The sequence below is a fragment of the Mus musculus genome, chromosome 9 (assembly GCF_000001635.26).
Source record: "Mus musculus strain C57BL/6J chromosome 9, GRCm38.p6 C57BL/6J".
Classification (NCBI taxonomy): domain Eukaryota; kingdom Metazoa; phylum Chordata; class Mammalia; order Rodentia; family Muridae; genus Mus; species Mus musculus.
The window spans coordinates 34949689-34965290 of record NC_000075.6 but is presented as its reverse complement, the minus strand read 5'-3'; the positions used below and the strand labels follow the sequence as shown (position 1 = coordinate 34965290).

Genomic DNA, 15602 nt, shown 5'->3' with positions numbered 1-15602 from the left:
TTTCTCTCTTCACAGTGAACACTAATTGGAAAGTCCCTGATTTAATTTACTGATGAAGCCCCACTGGCACGCACAGGGAGTGTGTCTGCTGGGGGATGGTCTGCCTTGGTTAGCCTTTCTTTTGCAGCTGCCACTCTTGGAGAGGGAGAAGCCCCTTAATGGCATGGGGGAGGGGCTTCCTGCAAGCCTTCCTTTAGTTACCATTTCTGTCAGTCTTGGAGCTGAACCCAGAGACTGCAAAATGCCTATTTTCTCTGCCCCAAGAAAGCTTGTAGGCCTGTTTTATGTACACCACATTTTTCTTCACCCTCCCAGAGATCATGCAGATAATTGGCTATAGCATCTAGCTTACACTGTCTTCTTTCTCATACAAACATGTCCAAAGCCACTTGTCCAAAGCCACAGAGTGAATAACACTGCGTATGTGGTCCACTGTATTGCAGTGGTCTCTGACTGGGCTAGCCGAATGATGGTGGCTCCCAAACCTTGAAGGCCTGAGGTTAGTTACAGAAGGGGACCATAAAGGGGAACAGAGCCCCTTCCCCCAAATGATGTCATCAGCAGAGACAAAAAAGAAAAAATAAAAAGCCCATCTCCTCTCTCCAAGTTTCTTCTCATTAATTTAATCTAATTTGTTCACAACATTCCTCGGTAAACAGTGGCCTCCCTTTAATAAGCCAGGTTCTTCCCCCCGACCCTGCAATTGTGTCTCTAATCATCCAGTGTATCAGGAAAGACTTGCTGCTAATTGTTGCCAGGCGTCGCACTACCCCGCGTGTCAGGTAAAGGATGGCAGCGAAAGATAATTATAATCAGATCTAATTAGTAATTATAACAGATCCCGACTAGAAATTGTTTTCAGTTAAATATTCCCCGAGAGGTGCTAATGGTCTCCGGGGCATGCTGAGTGCCATGGAACAGGGGGCTTGTGAGGGTAGTACTACCTCATATCTCATCCCCGACCTTCTGTAAGCGAAGGAGACAGAGCCAGAGAGAGCAGCTTGGGGAACTGGGCTGGTGGGTGAGTGTTCCTGTTTTCAGGCCCCATGAGGCATGCTTTCTCCATGTATGTCCAAGGTGAGGCCTTCTCTCTCCTCTACAGTGACCATGGAGTCCCTCCATCAGTTCATTTATTCAGGGCATCAGGACATAGAGGCTTGGAAATTTCTGGAACATCAAAAACAACCCTGAACATTGCGTAGCACAGCATGGGGATACTTCTGCTAGAGCCACTGCTGGACTCAACCGGGTTAAAGGCATTGCTATGAACGCCCTGACGAAATCAGATGGAAGGGCCCTCTTGCACTGGTTCATGCCTCTTGCTCCAGGACCATCTCTTTCTTTTGCCTCTAGCAAGTATCTGTGCAAGCTTGGGCTCATCCTACTTCTGTTAGCCAGAAATGAATTACCCAGCACTTCCTGTCCTTATATCCCAGGTCCTGCATCCTGCACGGCTCCATCCTGGACACCACTGAATCCATTATCACATTGGGCACCAACCACGACTCCCCACTGCCTGCCTGGCTCAGACTCCTTAGCATGGCTCAAGGCCCTTTCCTCTGATTCTGATTCTCTGTCAGTCCCAACACCCACTGCACTGGCAAACACCCTCAGAAACAATGGCGTTTGCTAGTTGGGCTTTTGCTCAAGTCACTGTGATGGGATTTTATCCTCCAGCCATCAAGTTCCCCTCATCCACCTGGAGATGTTCATAAGCTGTTGCTTCTGGAAGGTTTCTTAGACCTCCTTAGCAGATCTGATGCCTCCTTAGCATTTGTATGGACAATTCTAGGTGCTCTTCTGCCTCCTGTGATATCATGTGGTGATATGGCTCCTCCCTCCCCTCCGGACTAAAGACACCAAGTGCACAGAGGATGTGTGACTATCTCTGCATCTCTCCCTCTCATCTGGTACAATGCACACAGTAGGGATTTAACACAGACCAGGAGAATAACTGACTGAATACCAGTTAATTAGAAGCTGCTATCCACCAACTGCATGCTGGCATTGGCACTAATGCTTTAGACCACCTTGTTCTCTCTCAGGCCTAACTCTCCAGCCTGCCTCCTCATTGCATGCTATTGGCTTGCTATGGTGTGATTAACTGCTTTCCACTAGAGGACTCAGGAATGCTGAAATCCCACTTAAACCAGCTTTGCCAAAGCCATTTGGGTTTTTAGCACCGAACAAGGCTGGTGCAATGGAGAGGGGCTGCATTTTAAGCTGAACCTGAATTCATTCACACTTAAATTTAAAGAGCCCTTGGTGGCCAGTGGCTACTGCAGTGCAACTCAGCCCGTAGCCTTTGGAGAACTCACTGCTACAGCAGTGTGGAAAGGCTAGACCCCAAGCCTTTGTGGTGACAGGTTAGACCAGTGACCCTCTTTGATTTGGTTGAAAACAAAATTCATGGGCTTTATTTTTCTTGCATTCTTATTTTTTTCCCTTTGTGGTGGTGTGGTCATGTTGGTCTCATTAACTCCTTTGACCAGAATATAAGATGTTATAACAGGGAACATTACTCCTGCACCATGTCAGGAGTAGAGGTATAAAACTTTACCTCGTTTAGATCCTTTGGGCTGGTTGTTGCCAGTTCTGCACACCTGTTTGGATCTGCACCTGACCCCAGTTCTGCCATCTGCAACCTTTGAAAGAAACATCTTTGAGCTTTCCTATGGGTCGTAACTATGAGCCTTGTGCCCAAGACAGGGCATACCTAGCACAAAGGCACTGCTAGGAATCAGTAGGAGCCTCCCCTACTTGTCTCTGCTCACCTGTGGACTCCTAGGGAAGTGGCTGAGGCTACAGATGGCAGCTTGGTGGGCAGACTGTGAAGCTAGTCTGGCTCTGGCTCAAGTGTGAATGGCTGAGTATGGTCGTAAGCCCATGGCCTTCCTCCATCTTGCATCACTAGAGGATCCAGGTGGGTCTTAGAGGCTAAGAAAGCTTATATGGGGGTGTCGGGGAGGCAGGGACACATAGGGCGATCTGTAGATGTGCATTTCCAGATGGGTACTAGTTTGTATCTTCACACATACCCTGCAAACCACTTTTCCTCCTTCCTGGGAAGGTGAAATAGCGGTGAACCACCCCAGCTCTTCCTGGGTTCTTCTTACACATACGTTGCATGGAGCATTTCCTAGCTAGGATACGGATTCGGGAAGTTCAATTCCAAATCCTGGGCTCTTTAAACCAGAACAGCTGTTAACAGAGAGAAACTTGTGCCCACTCACCCATGACAATTCGATTAATTTGTCCAAATTCCAGTCATGCTCATACCTCACCTACAATCTCTTTAAAGCCTGCCTGCCCTTGCCATCTCCCCTGGCACAACAGGGCGCCATTTGTCTCTGCCATCCCACAACCCCTTTTCCTGCTCTGTTTTCAGTTTATCCTCACCTATGATGTGATCTTGCTGAAGGGTGGGTGAGATCAGAGGTACCACCCTAACTTGGTGACACGTATGCATGCTGCAGTCATGGTAAGCCATGGTCAGGGGTGGGAAGGGACTAGAACATCACATCTGCCAGAGGGAACAGGCATTATATGATGGCTGCCAAAGAGGCAAATCAGCCTACTACTGCCAAGGCTTTGCAAGAGAAACCAGAGGTCTGAATTTTCATACAAAAGCCCCAGAGTCTTAAATGTTGGCAATCACTGTAAAAAAACTCTAACGACACTTGGGGAGCTAACCAGCCCCATCTCTGAGCTTGCTCTCTGGCCTGCTAGTTGCCAGCTGCGGCTCATGAAGCTAGGTTCAGCCATTCGAACGGTGGTCCCCACTTAGAAAGTGAGGCCATAGGTGCACGACTCAGCTGCAAAACCCCGCTGCCTCGTACAGAATATGCCTGACCCCTGCCTCATTCGACCTGCATGTCTATGGGAAAGACAGCTCTCGAACGGGCAGTATGAGCCTGGGGCTGTCTTGATAACCCCCTTCATGCCCCTTGGCAGGCCAAGATGGGTGTGGTCAGAAGTGCACACGTTGGAGGAAAAGTAATTCAATTAAGCCCTGGCTTCCAGTGAGTGTTAAAACCGTCTCCCCCGGAGAACCGTTTTCAGTTATGGGATTTTAAGACCAGCGGCTGGAGACTCACTCTCTTCCTTTCTCTCTTTGGTGTGGTGTCTCTAGTCACTCAGTAAGTGGGAAATAAAGGATTTGTGAGAAAATAGAACACAGTCAAAAGGTAAATTGTAGGCTTAAAGGCTCGTAAGAGACGGACACAGGGTTGGAACCGTTCCTGGCCTGTCACTGTTCTCTGCTCCGAACGCAGCTTCCTGAGGCTCCATTTAGCACCACAGAAAGGAAATCTTGCAAACCGATTTCCCTCCGTTGCATTTCATTGGTGTAGAAGCTGATCAGGCCATTGCATTGCAGTAATAACATCAACATTTCGCCCACCTTTGCCTTAATTATTTTTCTGTCTTGCCAATGGAAGCTGTTTAATAAGATTTACAGGCAGTGAGGCAGAGGGGTGAGCGGGTGTGCAGCTTAGATAATCGGCCCAGCTGATTCCCCTCCAACCCCGCCCCTCCTTGGTGTCACCGGTATAAAAACACAAACTAAAAGCTTTGCAGCACTTAAATAATAATAATGTCAACATTTCACCTCCTCCCCCTTTAATTATTTTCCTCTCTGTTCTTGCCACCCAAATCTGTTTAGATAAGATTGCCATATAGATAATAACAAGGACTCTCATTTTCGTAGGCAGATAAGTAATAGCTTTGCCGAGCTCTTGAGTGCAAAGGGTGCTGGGCTGGTGGCAGGCCTGCTCTTAGACCTCCCGGGAAAGGTTGGGGTTTGATGCCAGTGAGTGATGGCAGCAGCTGTCCAGGTGATGTGGACATCGACGTGGGGTCCTAGCCTGGGAGGAAGGTGGGTACTGGAGGCTGGAAGAGGAACAGGAGCCAAGCTGGTGTACCTGCCCTCTCTGTACCCAAGTCGGGGAGACGGGTCTCATTGGTTTAGGCGGAGGGGTTCTGATTGTACATCCCATGAGGAAATTTCCCACTGCAGGGCATACAGCTGTTGAACAGCTCTGGCTCTCTATATCCACTTAGTTAGGAGGATGTGAGGCAGTACTTCAACCTTTCCAAACCACAGTTCCCCCAAACTGCAGAGGTGGACTACTGTGGGTTGATTGTCTATGGGTACCCTGAACCCCAACTCATATGTTAAAACTCTTCCATCCAAGTCCAAATCAGGTCCAGCCCTGCTTAGCTTCCAAAGTGAGATGAAATCTAGTGGGTGCAGGGTGGTGTGGCCACATACAGATGCTCAAATCCCAACGTTCAACGGAACAAAGTTTACAGATGAGGCATTTGGGAAGAAATCCGAGTTAGATGATATCATGAGAGCAGTAGTCAGTCTTCTCTCAATGGTGTTAGTGTCCCCAGTAGAAGAAGTGTTTTAGTTTGTGTTTGTCTGTGGTCATGCCCCAGGAAAGGACTAGTAGGGACCTAAAGCAAGTGCTCGGGAGAACCTAGCCTGACTGGTGCCCTGTTGGTAGAATGAAGACCAACTTCAGAACTGTGCAGAATAAATAATTAAGTCACCCACAGCTTGGTGTTTGTCCCAGCTGCCTGGACTAGCCAACATATTGATCTAGAGCAATCATTCTTAAATTTTAGGGGGTGAGAATGTAGAGCTGGTCTCAGAAATGTTTGCAAGCATTCTGAATTTTTGCATACCATTTAATGGAGCTGAAAGGCCCATGACAGAAACGTTGGCAACAAGCTGGGTTCCTTTCTTGAATATCAGCTCTGCATCTCCACACTGTCCTGGTCTCACTGACCATGGCAGCCTCTCCATAGGTCTCCCTCCATCCTCTTACAATCTGTTCCCAACCCAGTGTGTGTGTTTGTGTGTGTGTGTGTGTGTGTGTGTGGAGAGAGAGAGAGAGAGAGAGACAGAGACAGAGACAGAGACAGAGAAAGAGACAGACAGAGACAGAGAGAGGGGGAGAGAGACAGAGAGACACAGAGAGAGAGAGAGATCCTGTTTTCCCCTCTGTTAAGAATCCTTTTGCATCTCTGCTGCTTTCAAGACTGGGGTTGGGAGGTGGATTTGGCTCCAAGATTGACAACTAACTCCTTCCCTTCCACAAGCCTTTGCACAAAGGCTAAATTCCAAACAGGAGTCTGAATTGGCCAAATCAAATAGAGAAATTAAATTAATAATGAAAGTCTTTCCATAACAGCAGCCCTGAACTTAGATATCTTTACTGATGAATTCTAGTAACTAGAACCACTCCTTCATGAAATTTTCAAAAAAACCCAAAAAACCCCAAAAAAACAGAAGAGGGGAACTTTGCACTCATTCTACAAGACCAGTAAACACTCAGATTCTAAAGACAGATGAGGATATTACAGGAAAAAGGAGCTAGTGGCTGATGTCCATCATGAATATAGATGAAAACTACTCAACAAAGAGTTAGCAAACATAAGACGCACCACACAGTGACCAAATAGGATGCTCTCATCCTGATAATTGAAGGGTTGTTGGGCAATATCCAATTAATAGAGCACATTAGTAGAATAAGGAGCGAACTCCATATGATCATGTTAAGAAAGCAGAAAAGCACGTCACAGAATCTGACACTACTTAAGACAATGACTCTCAACGGAGTACTCATTAGTATAGAGTTATAATTTGCTAGGACAAACAAATTCTGGTGTCATGTTACACAGGGTGACCATGGTTAGCAATACTGTCATGCCCATTTTAATATAGCTAGACCAGGGGATACCAATGCTCTTGACACAAAGAGATTCTGAATATTTGAGGTGGTGGATATGCTAATTACCTTTGATCACTGTATAACATATGCATGTTTTGAAGCATCATATTGTACCCCACGAACATGCCCAGCTTTGTATGTCAGTTAAAAATTAAATAAAAAACCATCTCAACAAAGTAGGAACATATGGGCACTTCAACCTGCTTCCCAGCGTGGATGGAAACCATTCAGCTGGCATGACATAGTGTGGTGGGATGATTTTCTGTAATCTTGGAAACCAAGCCAGAGTGTCTGTTCTCACCACTTGCATTTAAGCATTGGACTGGAAGTTGTGGCTGGTACAATAAGGATGAAAGTCTGCAGAACAGGAAAGATTTAAGCAGTTTTTATGTGCATACAAGATGATTCTGTATGCAGAAAATCTTATAGAATTCAGAAAAAAAATCAGTTAGATTAAAAAAAAATAGTCAGCAAGGTCACAGGATCCAAGCTCCATGTACATAGGGCTTACAGGATGATGGTTCAACTAATGATTTTTTTCCTTTTTTCCGTTTGATGAAGGTGTGAAAGCAACTTGCATCCAGGGCAAACTGCGTTTTGAGTTGTCTTTTCCTGGGCTGGCGGATGTGGTTCCACACTCTCAAGAGGCTGGGCAGTGAGCCATAGTTTCCAAGCAGCCCATGTTAGTGAAGGTATGTGACTATTCCTCTACAATGCACCATGTGGCTAAGCGAGGATGTTTGGCAGCTCAGGCGTATTAAATGCATTTTTAGCAGATGAAGGGGTTTATTGACAAGTGACTCCATCTATACAAAACCAATTATATTTCTTTACTAGCAACGAACAATTTGAAAATGGGGTTAAGAAAATAATTCTATAACACCAAAAGGAACAGAATAATTAGGAAATGTTTGACAAAATGTTCTCTTGGATATCAAAATTCATGGATGCTCATGCCCATTATATGAAACGACATGATAGTCATGTATATCCTGTGTATACCCTCTGTAGGCCACTCACCATGCAATGTACATGCCACGTGGACACCCATTACACTGTATTATTTAGGGAATAAGGACAAGAAAAAAGCCTGTATACAGATGCAATAATTTCAGATACTTTTGTGGATGCAGAACTCTGAGAGGAAGACTTTGGCCTCAATTGATCCATCTGTAAAATGGGTTATCTCCAGTATCCTAGTGTCTGTGTGTCGGGGGAAGTGAGCAGAGAGTGACAGAAGTGGTGTGTTTGGGTTAGAGGAGAGCCAGCTTCTCTGGAGAAGGTGTATGGTTCTCACCCTTCTTTCTCATCACCACCATCACCAGATGCCATCTGTGTGATATCCTAGTCTTTCCTAACATATTTATATATGGGAAGACCTTTCTTTATATACACATTTGACCGCTTTGTGAAAAGGCAAATGTTTTGTCAGTCTTCTCAGGTTGTAGGGCTCAGCTGTTTATTCTTGTGAGAAGGGGGCAGCTGTGTGCGTGAGTTTTTTGGGCCTGTGAAAAACCTGCCCATATAGCCAGGGCAGCAGTCAAGCCATGAGAGATGTGGCAAGAAGAGAAGGAAGCAGCCATCAATGGGACTCAAGGGGATAGGAAGTTGATGTGACTGTCTAGCTTCCAGGTGCACTGAGGGACAGAACCTGCCAGGAAGGGCCCTTTAGTTACCTGGAACCTTTAGTGAACTGTCCAGGATAAAACTCTGGCTCTGTGGGCCCAGAGATGCTGTGAGGGTTCTGAAAGGCCTCTACAGCACCCAGTTGCTGGATGGAGTCCTAGCCACCATCCATGATTGCATGTGGGAGACAGGCAGTTGTGAGTCTGCACAGCATTTGGAGAGGGCCAGTTTCGATTCTGGCTCTTGAACTTTCTTCTGTGAGCTTAGGCATCGTAAAGGGCCTCTCTGGTGACACGGGCCTGCCTGATAGAGTTGGCAAGAGGGTGAGGGAATGCTCACATGTGAACTAATGGGGCTCTGGAAGGCATACAGAGGAACTAGCTGGAGTTGTCTTTGTTTTTTTCTCCACTCAGAACCAGCTGAGAGCCTGCCATTTCTGTGGACAGATGATGTGCCCAGTGGCGCATAACCAGGGGCAGCTGCCTGAGGTCTGGGAGCAACAGATTTGGGGATGGAAGTTTGAAGCTAGGTCCTATTGCTATGCTTATCAGCAATCTGGTGTGATGATCAGAACTTCCTGTGAGTGGATGCCAGTGTCTTAAGCATGGGTGAAGAAGGTGCCAGCTCTGATTAAGTTGCCACCCCTGCTCCGACACATTGTCATGCCCTGTACCATCCCAATATATGCCTTTTTTTTTTTTTTTCCAGACGGGAGCCTTGACACACTCAGTTACAATCGCACTAAATCTCAGCTTGCCTTTCACCTTGGTGGAAAGCCCTTCCCACTCCATATTAAACCACATGTGAAACTGTCCAAGCTTAGAGTCCCATGGAATTCCTTTAGGGAGGTCCCTGTGTTTCACTGCCACTGTCTGGACCTTTTAGTATGCTCTTTGGATGCTGTTATTTTTGCAGCTGGTGTGCATGGTATGGGGTTGACATTACCAAGGTCACATTAGGCTCTGACTCCCCTTGTAACAGTCTATACGCTCTGGATCATATCGTGACATGCCCACGGCACATCAAGATCTTGTTAACGGGTTTGCAGGCTACAACAGAGTTTGGTTGTTACTCAATGACTTCTGCTGTCTGTGACTCCCCTTGCAACAAGGCTACCACCCTGGAGGTAGCACCGTGTCTTTACATTTTCTCTGACATTTGATCCAGGCTGATATTCTACTGGTGGGAAGAGTTGTATCTGTAGAGCCATGGCACACTGTGTGGTGGAGATACTGGCTAGAGGGGGACATCTTGATGTGACTCTAGGTCTTCTCCTCAGAACAGCCCCCCAGTTCCTGGAGCTCTGCCCCGGGATAAGATTCTCCATTTGTGGATAAATTCACTTTGTCCCTGTAGAAACAGGCACATGGGAAACTCAGTGTCTGCTTGAATCTTCCAAGAGACAGAGCGCATACCACTTCACTAAGCTCAGACTCTCAGTTTTAATTGCTAAGACAAAACACATCCTGCCCAGCCTGGTTCCGCTCTTGAGCTCTGTGAAATAAATCTATTTTCCTTCTTCAAATATTTGAGAGGGAGCTTCTCCCCACCAAGTCGTCTCTGTAGCAACTTAAAGTTCCCCCCTTAATTTTTTTCTTTTCTCACGTGTGTTTACACGTGTGTGGGCACACCTGTGTATGGGAATTCAGACATTTGGCTTGTGTATTCAACACCAGAGGTTGGTGTTGGGAATTGGTCTAGATCTCTCTGTTCTTCCATCATATTCAACGAGGCAGGGTCTCTCAATCAAGCCCAGAGCTCACTGATATGGGTAGTCTTACTAGCCAACTTGCTGTGGGGAATCCCTGTCTCTGCTTTCCAAGGCTGGAATTACAGATGAAACACCACCCTCAGTTAGCATTTAAGTGGGTCCTGAGGAATCAGACCTCTGGTCCTCACATCTGCACAGCAAGCATTTAACCACTGAGCCATCTTCCCAGCCCCTCCCCCTCTTCATTTAAATATGCATTTAGTATATACCTTATATCTTTAAATCCCAGAACCAAGGACTGGGTCTGTGTCTATGAGGCTGTTCCGACCTCTCAACACTTCCTGCAGTTGTTCTTATGTGTCTATTCTCAAGGTGATGGCAATTCTTCTGGTACCCTTAGGTCAGTATATCAGAGTAAATGGCTTGATGTTGGATGCGGAGGGAAACATGAGGCTCAGCTGGGCCTGTTAAGGATCTGCAGTGTTGGTGGTGTGCTGGAGCAGAATAGAAAATTCCTGGTTGTGTTGACCATCCCTAGAGCCTGCAGGGGTGGTATGAGGATGGTATGAGCCTTCAGGGGCTATACCGATTCCTGGGGAAGCTTGTAAAGGCAGCGTAGATACCCATAAGCAAATGGCTGGACCAATCGAAGCAGCACAGTAACAAAGCTGAGGCCATCCCCACTCCAGAAGCAGCAAGATATCTTCTCCTTAAAATTTTTTATGTGCTTTGCTTGCATGTACGTATGTGAATTGTGTGCAAGCCTGGTGTCTGTAGAGACCAGAAGAGGGCGCCACATCCCCTGGAACTGGAGTTACATAGGGTTATAGGCTGCCATGTAGATTTTAGGAATGGAGCCTCTATAAGAGCAAGTATTCATAGCCACAGAGCTGCCACTCCACTCACAGCATGTCATCTTTTTTCTACATAAAAGTAATCACCGGATGCTGGAGAGTTGGCTCAATTAATAAAGGGTCCTGGTCAGGCTTGATGACCTGAGATCAGATTTCTAGCAAGCACATAAACAGCTGGGTATGCACATCTGTAGCTACAGCCCTGGGTTAGGAGGATGGGGGGGATGAAGAAACAGGTGGGTCCCTGGAAGCTCATAGTCAGCCACCTTAATTAAGTTGGTGAGAACAAGTTAATTGAGAGATCCTGCCTCAAAAACAAACAAACAACTGGAGCGGATGGAGCAAGATAGTCAGCCTTGACCTCTGGCTTCTGCATGAAGCTGCACACATATGCACATATACATACCTGCATCCTCTTCCCGCCAGCCTACCTCCCCTCAAAAGATAAAGAAAATCTGTTACTGTCTGGACCTGGCTTCTGGCCACAGGGCATTGCATCCCCCCCCCCCCACCTCTGTTGGTTTTGGCCTAGTGTGAAGTGGATGCCCTCTTCAGGTTGGGGCCCCGCCCACTCTTCCAGGTCCCCGCTCACCTTGTCTATGACCTCCATGAGTCTGCTCCCAGAGCGGGGGTGTGTGGATGTGTAACTTAGCCGCTAAACCTTTCCTAAGGCCCCGCCCTCCCTCAGCCCGCTGGCCGCCAGGGAAAGGCTTCTGTTGAACGGCGTTTTCCTTTCTCATTTCATGCTGTAATGGGGATTCATTGCCAGTTTTAAATCCATAATTTGCCATGAAAGCCTCATCTCAGGCCCGGGCTGAGGTCAGAGCAGAGCAGCGATGAGCTATTTTTAGCCCTGAGAGGGCTCCCTGTCCAACTCAGTCTTTCTAGACTCACCCTGGGCTGGCTCAGAGTCCCAGGGCTGACACCAGGAATGCCAGGACAGGAAAGGGACAGTTCATTCGTGTGTGGCATGATATTCCTGCTCTACTCCTATCCGCAGTGACTCTGTCTCCGCATTTCATTTGTCATTGGGGGAAATCAATAGAGAAGCAGACTCAAGCTGATGAACTAACTGGCTTTCTATCTGCCCCTTTCTTCTCTGGGCCTGACAAAGGGTAAGAGTTAATACCTTTGTCACCTCACAAGAACCGGTCCATTTTCTAACAATGACTGACCCCTTTTATCAACATTCTCACGATTTTCTACTGGGTGGACACTGATGATGTAGCTGCACTCTTAGTCCCTGTGTGCAGGGATGCACATGTACCTGTGTATGTATATCAGGGACACACATGTATTTGTCTATGTATATCAGGGCCGCATATGTAGCTATGTGTGTATATTCAGAGAGCAAGGTATCTATGTGTGTGGTTATGGGTGCATGAGCAGGAGTCTGTTCAAATGGCCAGTAATTATCTGGCTATCCTGAACAAGAAACCTAGCAGGGTACTAGGACAGAGGTAGCTCTCTTGTTTGTGCTTTATGAAGCCTGCCTGGATATTAAAAGCAACCCATGCCAGAGAAACTAGGCCCAGGAAAGGTAGGATGGACCAGGTTTTTCTGCAGGCAGTTGATCCCTGACGGTTGCACAGGGAAGCCATAGAGCAGCTGGTCTTACACCGAATACAGACACCAGAGAATTTGGTCTTGACTTCTGCAGATCTCTGTGATGTGATATTTGCTGAGTAGGTGAGTGTGCTCTGCGTGGCTCAGGGTCATGCTTGACTAAAACTGTAGAAGTACACATTATCCTTGCTCTCAGAAGCCAGGCAAGAGGGACTCAAGGAACAATACCCTTTGTGTGGACCCCCAAATCATGAGTGGCTACGGGAAAGTCACAGGTAAACTGTGGGGTGGATTTCTACTTCACCTTTTCAAGCTCCTGGATTTACCAGGGAGAAGGTAGCCAGAGCTATGGTGCTGTACCTCACTCTGGGCAGAGGCAGGGCTAGGGGTAGTAATGTGTGATTTTAAGTCCCAGGTTGGACCTCCTGTTCTATGTGGACCTGGAGAGTTGCCACTGTTCTGGGTATGGTGACATCACATTTTAGGGGCATGTCTTGGTGGGCCCCAGTCCTCTGGAGATGGAGGTGGGGACACCAAGGTGGGTGGATGAAAAGTATTAAGACGGTGGGGTCTCAGGGCAGAAGACTGAGTGCCCTGTGTGTGCAACAAATCCTAACTGGGCTCCTAAGAACATCCCTGCTCTCCCATGTCCTGGCTTTGAAAACCCAAGAAGCTGAGGGGAGGTCCATTTGTGATGTCGCCTCCACCTTTAAATAGTAAGGCTCTGGGAGGCTACATTAGGCTTCCAGGTCACTTGTGAGGTACAGGCCTGGTTCTGACTTCCCAGCTCTTGAAGAGTAGCCTGTGCCTCGGCTAACTTCCCTGTGTGAGGGCAGGGAATGGAAGCTTCACGTTTGCCTCCACCCTGATGGCTCCCTAGGCCTCCTGGAGCCTTGAGAGTGGCTTTAGTTCTCTGATACCTTTCCACTTCTCTCCATGGTAGACGACCCTAGCTAGGGAGGGGCCCCATGTCCAAAGAGGTGGAAATGACAAGTGTCACAGAGCGACCCAACCCTGCAGGTCAGCACCATGTATGACGGGAGTGCCCTTATTTCTCCTGGCCCCATTAACTGTGGTGCAGATACTCAGGGTGGCAGATACAGAACCCAATTGTAGATCCAGAACATCACCGTCTCGAACTCCTGAGCCTGAGCCTTGGAATTTAGACGCGAGGCGCTTCAGTCAGTCAACGCCATAGCTTTTAGTTGTGTTCATTTTGTCACCTGAGGGGGCAGTTAAGAAGAGTTACACCAGAAAAGAAGGGGGGGTGGCTAAAAGGAAGGGAATGCGGAGAGTACTGGGGGTGGTCTAGACCACCCAGGAAGGTATATCAGGAGAGGGAAGGACTTGGTGTCCAGTGGACTGTACCAGAGATGGTGAGGCTGCCTCCCGTATGGAACTTGGGAAGATAAGGATGTTTTTCTGTGTGATTGTTTTCTCTCTCCTCTCCCATCTCTGGCTTGTTTGCTGCACCTATTCGGGAGTGATTGAGGGTAATGAATGTGGCAGGAAACAGGCACACAGCCCAAATGAGATACAGCACCTAAGACCAGGCCACAGCCCAGGCTAAACAGACTTAATAAGGAGATAAAGAATCAATTCTGCTTGTCTTCCCTGCATGTGCCTGGGAGGGACCTCCGGGAATCCAGCTTCCTGCCTGCTGTTTCAGTGAACAAGCTTCTCTAGGCCTGAAGCTGGTTGTCTGGGAAGGAGGGTTACTGGTGGTGATTCTGGGCACTGAGCAGTAATAGCAGCAATCGAACTAGATAATATAATAACAGCCATATGCTTTTATGTCTTGCTTTCATTCAGGCACTATTTTGAGACATGCTTGCATATGCTGCTTCATTAAGTCATTCTTGTCACCATGAAGGCACTATGGTTATGTCTCTCACTTCATATGCAGGCACAGGGGAGCTGAGTAACTCCATCAAGGTTACACAGCCAGTAAAGGAATGCAGCCAGGTTCTAAGGGCAGACAATCTGGCTTCCAGAGTCTGGGCTCCAAACCACGAGAGCCTATAGTGTCTCTCCAAATATTATCCAAAATATCTCACCCCATCCCACCACACCATACCACACCATGCTATGCCATATCACACCACACCACACCACGCCACACTACCCAACAGAACATTAGGTACCACAACATCACACTATACAACCAAACACCACATGACACCATACCATTCTACTATGCCACATAGCACCACACCATTTAATACTACACCATACAGAACCACATATGGTCATACTACACACTACCACACCACATAGGGCTACACCATTCAATACCATACCACACCATACACTACCACACCATAAAATACCATATCACACAGCATCATGTCACACAACACCATACCATCCAATATCAACCCACAAAACACAATATCATACCATACCATACAACATAATACCGTGTCACAGGACATCACACCATATATCACACATATATGTTATAACACATATAACACTATACAATATAATAATTACTCAGTATCACACCATACAACACCATGCCACACTATTCATGTGAGCTTAGCACTACTCTCTGCTTACACTATCCTTCCTCTAACTGTCCCCAAGCCCTGTTGCTTCAATTGCCATAATGGACATTCACTGGTCACCTAGTGTGTATTTTCAGGCCATGAATGAATATTGCTAGATGCTCCTGTCAGACTCCACATTAGAAGCAGACAGAAAACAGTCACTCTCAATATAACATGTTGCCATGGAGCCTACAAATGACAGAAGAAACACAGTTCAATAATCAGGCTATGGGATCTTCAGGAATGATCTTCCTACAAGTGGTGATGCCTAAAGGGTATCTTGTCAGATGGGCAGTATTTAGCCAAGGGAAGATGCTGAAAGGGCTGTAGGAAGGGCCAGAGGCAGGCTCTGAAGTGCCGCAAGCAAAGCAGGTGTTTGGGGCTAAGGTGTAGTGTATAATACTGGGAAGAAGGAAGATAGCATACTTCGGGGACCTTGTGGGCCATGGCAGGCGTTCTGGGTCCTCTTGTACAGAGACAAATTCCCTCCACTCCTCCGAAATGTTTCAACTGTCCCTACATACGTGTCATTTTGTGTCAAGGGGCTCAGAGT

The 15602-nt window shown here is 47.1% G+C and overlaps 1 protein-coding gene and 1 long non-coding RNA gene across 19 annotated transcripts in view; one reads left to right on the top strand and one right to left on the bottom strand.

Annotated features, from left to right (window-relative positions):
- Kirrel3 (kirre like nephrin family adhesion molecule 3) overlaps nucleotides 1–15602 on the bottom strand; it is a 554955-nt gene that overhangs the window by 75517 nt on the left and 463836 nt on the right. The gene's annotated exons all lie outside the window — the stretch shown is intronic.
- The window catches only part of Kirrel3os, an 89466-nt gene that overhangs the window by 42405 nt on the left and 31459 nt on the right, over nucleotides 1–15602 (top strand). For all 5 annotated transcript variants that reach the window (XR_003948304.1, XR_003948306.1, XR_003948305.1 and 2 more), the window contains one exon: nucleotides 7302–7432. This is a non-coding gene — a long non-coding RNA (kirre like nephrin family adhesion molecule 3, opposite strand). The remainder of the gene's footprint in view (nucleotides 1–7301; nucleotides 7433–15602) is intronic.